We start from the raw sequence: 8,417 nt of genomic DNA on the forward strand, positions 1-8,417 counted from the left end.
AATGGCGTGTGACGGACAGCAGCCCCAGCACCCGTTAAATAAACCAACCAAACCCTGCCAGCACCCAGCATCCTGGCCAAGACAGGCACTGTGCTTGCAGATTGAAGGACCAGCTCTGCAAATAGCACATATAAGCAAGCTAGCCTGGGTGAAAGTCAGGAAGGCAGCACCCGTTTGCACCAGCTGGAAATCTGCCCTGATGCTTTATAAACCACTGGCCCTGCCAGAAGGGCTGACCCTGCCCATGCACCCGGGCTGCTGCTCATGTGCTCACCTGAGTGACACCTCCCTGAGGGGCAGAAAAGGGCTTCTGCAGCCTTCATCATGAGGCTGAAATGCTGCTTGAGACATGTTTGGGGTGACCCCACCACACAACTGAACATGGAGGTGCTCCGCACTGCACCGACACCCCAGAACAGAGGAAAACAGAAATGCTGAGATTTGCAGAGCTGCTTGGGCCTCACCTCCTCTCTGCAGTGACCTGGAGCAGGAAAGGGCAGTGTTAGGGCAGACGGGGAATGTGCCTTGGGGTAGGACACAGCTTGGGGCATCCCTAACTGGCATGGGGTCGGAATTAGGTGATCCTTAAAGTCCCTTCCAACACAAACCATTCTGTGATCTAGAATGAAAGGATTCTCACAGTCCTTGTGCCAGAGACTCACAGGGAGACTGTGCTGGCTCAAGCATCCAGGAGGAGACAAAAAGCCTGCCAAGAGCTGCAAATGGAGGAGGAGTGTGTTTGCAGCTCATTGCTATCTCCACACTCGCCCTGAATTGGCAGTGGCTGAGCTACAGACACCATCAGGGTCCTGGGGGCTAAGCCCTCCTTGTAGCAGGATGCTCTGCCTAGGTGGGGGTAAAACAGCTCAGACTTTACCCTATTTGCAGAAGTTATCAGGCTATCAGTGGCCAATGGAGTAGGAGGGGTCAGGCTGCTTTTTGGTGCAGAAGAATGCTGAGAGGAGGCTGACTCATCAAGCCCAAAGTTAAACATTCTGAGGATGTGAAGAACAATGTTTCCTGACAGAAACTGGCACTGGTGAGGAGGTGGCAGACAAAGCTTCTGATAAAGAAACCAACAAGCGCTAGTACTGATGACTTATCCAATGGTGCTGAGCTAAAGGCTGCAGTGCTGACACAGGTGGCCTACAAACATATGGCTGACAGTCAATCACATCATACTACAAAAACCCAGTCCTGCTTGTTAATGGCAGGGTCCTCTAATACCCCCCTTTTTGGGTCTGTGTACAGATTCCCCTTTAAGTAGAGACACCCCTCAATGCTAAGCAAAAAAGATTTGCCCACGGTCACTGAAACGGGTAACATCAATCTCTACTTAATAATTATTTTGCCAACTTTAATTTAATTGCTTCAATATTTATAAAAATGGTGCACTATACTAGTAGTTAAAACTATTGTGTAGTGAACAATTCTGATTAAAGTTTTTTTTACTCTAATCATTATAATCATCAATTGAAATAAATAGCTTATTTCATTCTTATAAATATATTTGGTTATCCATCCTTAATTCCGCAGCACAAAGTCATATAAAGGCTCAATTACACCTATATAGTTCTTTAGGCATAAACCACTGACCACGGATTGAATCCAGACTCCTCTCTGAGAAGTTTAGAAATCAAGGGTATCCTTTCTGACCCTTGTGACTCAATGGGAAGGTCTCCATGACAAACCTTGTCTGAAACTTCTATTCTGCCTGCAACACTCCTGCATCCCAAACTAATCCTGCAGCTCTCATTTGAACTCCCAAGATCTCTGCCTTTGTCTCAGGGCAGGGTGACAGTGATGACAGAGTCATCCACACACACACACACAGAGCTGCACACAGTCTGCCTATTGCATTTTTGGCCACCTTCCCAAATGCTAGCACAACATGCTAGCCCTGTCCATCTCTTTCCTTTCTTCTGTACATCACTCACAAAATTTCTTGATCTTAAGGTAATTGCTTTTCCCACAGCAGCAAGGGCCTCTCATTTGTTTTTACATGCCACTAATCTAATCCACAGGTTTGTGTTTGGATTCCTGCTTCCCCTGGACTGTTCATAATTTAAAAAAAAAAAGGAAAATCAGGACTGGGCAACAGCAGTTGAAAGGGAAAAGTAATACCTCTCTTTTTTTTCTTCAAAATGACCAAAATTGACACTAGATAAAAGGGATAGGAGAAATCAGGGAAAATATAGGGTTTGAGATGGTTTTGTTTCCCTACTTAAAAACTAATTTTGTTAGTGATCATCCATGGGGAAAAAGTAATTGTTGCTTTGACCCTACAAGACCTCTAAATATTTTAATCCCTTGCTATCACTGTGAAGCCCCACCTGGGGAGGTAGCAGGAAACATTCCTTAGAAGACCCTAGCAGCTTTTGGGGCTGAGCTTCTGAAGAGGGAAGATTTGGTGACTAATCCCACGAAATCCCATTCTCCTGGGCAAGATGACTTGTCCTGATCCTAACTGTTGTTCCTGGTGTGCAGCATTTTTCTGGTAAGGGCTGACAGGTCCATACCCAGACCCTGAAAGGTGCTTGCCCTGGCAAGACATAGCAGTCGTTTGGGTGGTCTGGGCACAGCACGATCTGCTCTAATCCCTCCACTCCTGAGGGGGCTGGAGGGGGATCCATCAGCCCAGCCTGGTTACTGCCTCCACCTCTGATGCAGCAGAACAAGCCTCTCCTGCTGTGACAGGACTGCTGCTGCTCCCAGCCCGACCCCAGCTGCTGGTGTGTCCACCTCCCCCCGTGCTGCCTGCAGCAGTGTGCTTCCCCCTCTGCTCACCAAGCGCCTTCCTGCTGGACAGACCTCCCAAAGACTTCCACTGCTTCCCCCCACAGCAGTTCCACCTCTTCTTTCTCCCCTGAACCCATCTCTGTGTGTTCTTTACGTGGCAGACGGTACAGCCACGTTTGCTGTCCCCTCGGTCAGCACAAGCCCAGCACAGCCCCGCTCTGGGCAGCCTTGATGGCTCCAGGGCATGACCAGGAGGCAGCACATGCTCAGCACTGTCCCTGCAGGCAGCACGGCCAGGGCTGATGGGTTTGGCTGCAGAGGAGAAAGCAGCTGCTGGGGTACTCACCTTCAGGTCCCTGTCATGGCTCTAAGTGTCCCCAGGGGTGTGGATGATGCAGGTGACAGGAGCCTGCAGCAGCAAAGTTGCCCAGGGATGGAGAAGGAACTGGGCTGGTGCTCTCTGTTGGGGAAGAAGGGTCTGACCCTGCCCACAAAGCAGCAGTAAGAATGTCGGCGTTGATTTTTGACAGCTTCCACGTGGGGAAAGGGCTGGGATAGAAATTACATGGGCTGGGTGGTGGCAGATATTGAGGCCTTGGGATGAGCCCCTGTGACCTGCCAGGGTCTTCCAGTGCTCTCCTGACATCAGGAAGAGGGCCAAGATACCTGCTGAGCCTGTTAGCAGCTTGTAGCTGTAGGCTGAGACAAAGATCATATCTTTAAGACATGCTGAGGATGCACACAGCCTTATCATATGGACTTGCCCTTTAATACCCCAGAAGCACCACAGCTTTCCAGTGCCAAAGTGGGTCTGAGATGTTCTCCACTACACTTTGTGGGCATTGCAGGCTTCCAAAGAAAATATTTCCAAATACATCAAAGTGGTGTGTGATACAGCAAGCCACTACCAGCATAGTGCATTTGGGGCACCACATGAGGCCAGCACACCCGATGCTGGCTAGGTAAATAGAAAATGTTGAGCCCACTGAGTGCCAAACGCCTCCTGAACGGCCTGGAGCTGCTTGGGTTTGGTTTTCGAGTCTGTTTGCTTTTGGAAGTTGCACTTGTGAGACTCTCTTCTTCCCTCTAGCGTCCCTTCCGAGGCATTCCTCCTGCCCTCCAAACCCAGCAAAAGCGGCACCTGCCTGCCTGCATTCGCACTCACTCGGTTCCTCAGGCACAGCTTTTGTATCTATAAATGATACTACAACTCCCCAGCCAGTAATCCGACGTTTTCTTTTTCTGCTTTACACTGTGCCATGTAGGAGGATTCTGTTGCAAGGCTGTTGTCTCCTGGCAGCTTAAAATATTATCTCAATTACTACCTTAATTTTAGTACAATCACTCTGAACTCCACTTGGGGATGCACAGCCACGAGGTTTCTGAAGGCAGTGTGGCGAGGAGCCCCTTGTTGAGGGATGGGTGAGAGTGAGCCCCTGCACTTGGTGCCTGTGAAAGACAATGCTACACCTCCTCTCATATCACATAATTTCTTCTTGGGCTGTAGGAAATCAGGGCAGAGATTAGAAATTACTGCAGTGCCCCTAAGGCTGGATCAAGGCTGTCACTGAAAGGTTGTTTTATTTCTGGTGACAGCAAGAGACCTCCAGGGTAGGATCTCCATCACTTGGGTCACCTCCCAGCTGGCTGAACTGGTTTCCAAAAGTGCAGCTGTAATCCTTCTCTTTGAGGAGAGACCTCCCCCTCTCCTGGGGATGGGGCAGATCAGCCCTTCCAGATGCACCTGCACCAGGCCAGCTCTCCACCAACTCAGGGTCCGCTCTGGCACCTTGAATTCAGTCCAGGACAAGCCCTCCTTGGTGTCCTGCCCCACCTGTGCCTCTCTGGAAGGTAGAAAAGCTTCCCAGACTAGCTCAAAGAGCCACGTGCACTGAGGCATGCTGCCCCAATGCTCACATGCTGTCTCCACTCTCCAAGGCTGACTCTTTGTCTCAGCCAGGACATTTCCAGTATCTCCTGGGGTAATTTTAGAGGAACAAAACAATGAAAACAGGGCCAGGATTCTCTGGAGTAATGACAAAGCCATTGCAGGGCAGGATTCATCTCACCTGGCAACAGGTGGTGTACCAAGCAGACATCTAAGCCATCATCACAAACCCTGTTTGATCAGTGCAGAGACTGACACTACTGGAGCATGAGCCATCTGACTCACCATACCCCAGAAGCACCTGTGTTCTGCTATGGGTGCAGATACTGCCCATGGCAAGGAGACAAGCCTGGCAGGCTCTGAACAAGCCAAGGAACCATGTAGGAAATGATCCTGAGTTGGCCTGCCATTGGTGTGTATTTGAAGGGACATGCACGGCATTTTCCTTCCTGAATATCTCCTGTGTTTTCTCCTCCTTGACAGCCAAAGAAACTATCTTCTATTCATCCTCTAAAGAAGATTAATTTGCTCCAAGTGCAAAGCAATCTCAGGCCTTCAATGAGAGTAATGGCCTTGGCAACAAGCAAAACAGCCATGAGCCCTGGGGCTGTGCACACAGCTGCCATGGGGACACTGGACAGGGTGAACATCTCCTTTGGCCTGTTCCTAAATGGGATGCTAAGGTGTCCACAATGGGCTGGGCTCTGCAGAGCTGGGAGGAGCAGAACCCAACCCAAGGCTGAGAAGGAGCAGACACCTTTGCTTGTCAGGGCCCATTTGTCTGGGTGGGATGATGTCCCAGACATGCTCCCCTTCAGGGGGAGGGATGGTTCTTACTCACTGAAATAACTGGCTGGCACACAGCTCCCTACTTCTTTCTCCCATGTCTTTTTTTTAAGTTCTGGCTGAGTGGAGCCTTTCAGTATGCAGGGCAGCAGCAGCTACTCCAGCAGGGCTGTTCGTGGGACACCAGCTAAGTGATGCTGAGAGGCCTCCTGGACGGATCATGCTTCTGCTAATGCTGCAGCATTGTCACTTTGGGCCAAATCCCTTTGTTCTGAGCCCAGCTCCCTGCAGGGAAGCTGTTCTCATGTAACCACCCCCTCCCTTAGCAGCGTGTACTGGTGAGACTTGGCTCCCAGCAGAAAACTCTTCCTTGCAGTGCTGATTTATTAATAGGTGAGGGAGCACTTCTCTCCCCTCTCTCCAGCTTACACACTAGATATGAATTTGGCAGCCAGCAGCAAATCCCATTAAAGCAGTGAGATGCTTAAAGGCATCAGCAGCTCCTGGCCCATTACAAGAATGAGGGGATGGACTCTGTTAATGTACATCTGAAACTGGTCACGTCCAACTGGAAGCAAAGAAACAACTGAGACAAACATTAAGAGTCTGCAGAGGCCGGGATGGGAATAAGCTCATTCATTAAAGGACTTTGTCTATATTCAAGGGACCAATGTGTGATTTTAACAGAGGAAACGGTGACAAAAAGCCCATACAATGAAACTCCCCTTTTTCCCTTTTGGGCCAAGAGAACTGAATTCCCAAATAGCCCATCATGCTTTACATTTCCTAATTAGCCTATTAAACACCTGGCTGGCTTTTCCATTTTCTAAATGAAAAAGGTGGAAGATGAACAAGCAGAGGCTAAGCCAGGGCAATAATTTTCCCTGTGGATCTGTTATAGCTGTCCAGACAGCAATGGCCCTGCTTATTTTCCTCGTCCTGGAAACTGCAACAGAAAAACAGTGTGCCAAGCCTTGGGAAATGAGGTGCACCAAGTACTGGCAGAGAGAAGAGAGGAGGCTACCAGCCCTTCTTCCCCATCAGACTGGGCTGTGATCACTAACTTGCTCTCTTAGCAAGCCTCTCTGCTGTTCCATGCATGACAGGCTGGCTACTCAGTTCTGGACTAATTCCCCACAGACACAAGAGCAGATGTCACCCAGCCTGTCATACATGTCTGTCCCTGCCCATATGCACCTGAGGAGCTGATGGATGGGCCACCAGCTGATGCAGTGATCAACAGGCACACTGGACACTTCCTCCTGCCCCTGTGAACACACCACACCACCATGCAGCATATGACTGCCTTGGTCAGGCCACCAGTGGGGCAGAGCTGTCTAATGAGGGGTGGGGTGGCTGTTCTGAAGGTCACACACAGCCTGCAGCCCTGAGAGTTTACCACTGGGGTGCCTGACAGGAAGATACAACAAGAAACCCTGAGTTAAATGGTTTTGATGAAGCCCTCAGGCACTGATTTCCCACACACTAGGGCAGAGCTGGTTTTTTCTGAGCATTTCTCCATATCCTGTCTGCCAGCTCAGAGAAGCTTCTTGCTCTGTGCACGTACAGAACCACGTGGAGTTTGTTGCAAGATGAGACCACAGATGCTTTTGAGAGACTTTCCAGATCCATAGCAAGAGTTTTGTCTCTGCAGATGCTCATGTCCAGACCCAGTTTACACACCCACTGAATTTTTTTCCCCTCCACCCCTGTGAAATGAAAGATGTCGATTGAGAAGGAGGCTCTGAATATCTGGAGAAGACAGTTCTACACATCACCCCCTGGGAGGAACCTGGATATAGAAAAGGGTCAGTGCTGTCAGTGTCTTCTTTCTTTTACAAGGCCAGCTTTTTTTGTGTGTGTGATGGTATTGTCACTGACACTGGTAAAAAGTCAGATTTAGGAGCCTACCTAAGGACACGGGCACTGTTGCTGGGTGAAATCCTGCCTGCATCCATAGTGTTGCATAAAATCACTTACCACATAGTTTTAAATGATTTTTGATAGATGATTTCTGCTAGGACACACCCAAACTGGGCAAACTAGCTTCAAGCTCCATACTGTTTTGTAAGATAAAGTGGTGCAAGGAGCACCATGACAAAAAAGAAGTTTAGGGCTTTGTCCACTCTGCTTCTCTAAGTTAAGATGGTCAGCAGAAAGGAAGCATAAACCAATTCATTAACTCATCGAGTAATTATTGTTTTATAAACTGATTTTAAAAATGTAATCTAACATAGTAATTTAAACTGGAAGAAATGTGATGATGCTTGGTGTCAGACTGCAACATCAATAAAGTTGAAAGACACAGTCATTTGAAACAGCATCTCACAGACTGCAGTCACTATAACAGATGTTTTGGACCTTACCTGAACATGGAGCAAATGCCCTATTGAAAAAAAAAACCAAGATTATTCCCTTACTCCCCTGCTTTGCTGCATCATCACTTAAAATTATCCAATTATAATAAATTGGAAAGTCTGTTTGATCTGAGAATGCTAGAAATGAGATGGAGGTGAAAGACACATGCAGAAGATGCTCTGACACCTGGTGACAGAAGTCAGCTCTGCTAGAGAAATTCTGGAATGAAATGTCTATTCAGAGGAGTGAGACAAATCCTTCCAGGTAGCTATGGAGCAAACCAACATGTTACTATTGGGGTGAGCCACTTGTTCAGCATTTGCTCCCATAGCAATACATCCTACAAGAACCTCCAATGCCTGTCAATAGGGTGAGCTCCTGTAGGGGCATAAGCTCTTGAACCATCCAGACTTTCTGGGCTTTTCCTCAGGCAACACACCCCTCCCTTAGAACCTGCTCTGGTCAACACTTCCTCTCAAGCCCTTGGTTTTGGCCCTCACACGTTTAACATCCAGGACTGCAAAAGACACACTGCTGGCTGCTGGTAGGTCACCTCCTCCAGCCCTCTCCACAGACAGCAGGCTCCAAGCTCTGCTCTGTTTGGTGTCCCTGTCTGACTCACAGAGCTGGGCATGGTGTGGATGAG

Source organism: Haemorhous mexicanus, chromosome 6, assembly GCF_027477595.1.
Source record: "Haemorhous mexicanus isolate bHaeMex1 chromosome 6, bHaeMex1.pri, whole genome shotgun sequence".
In the NCBI taxonomy this organism is placed as follows: Eukaryota; Metazoa; Chordata; class Aves; order Passeriformes; family Fringillidae; genus Haemorhous; species Haemorhous mexicanus.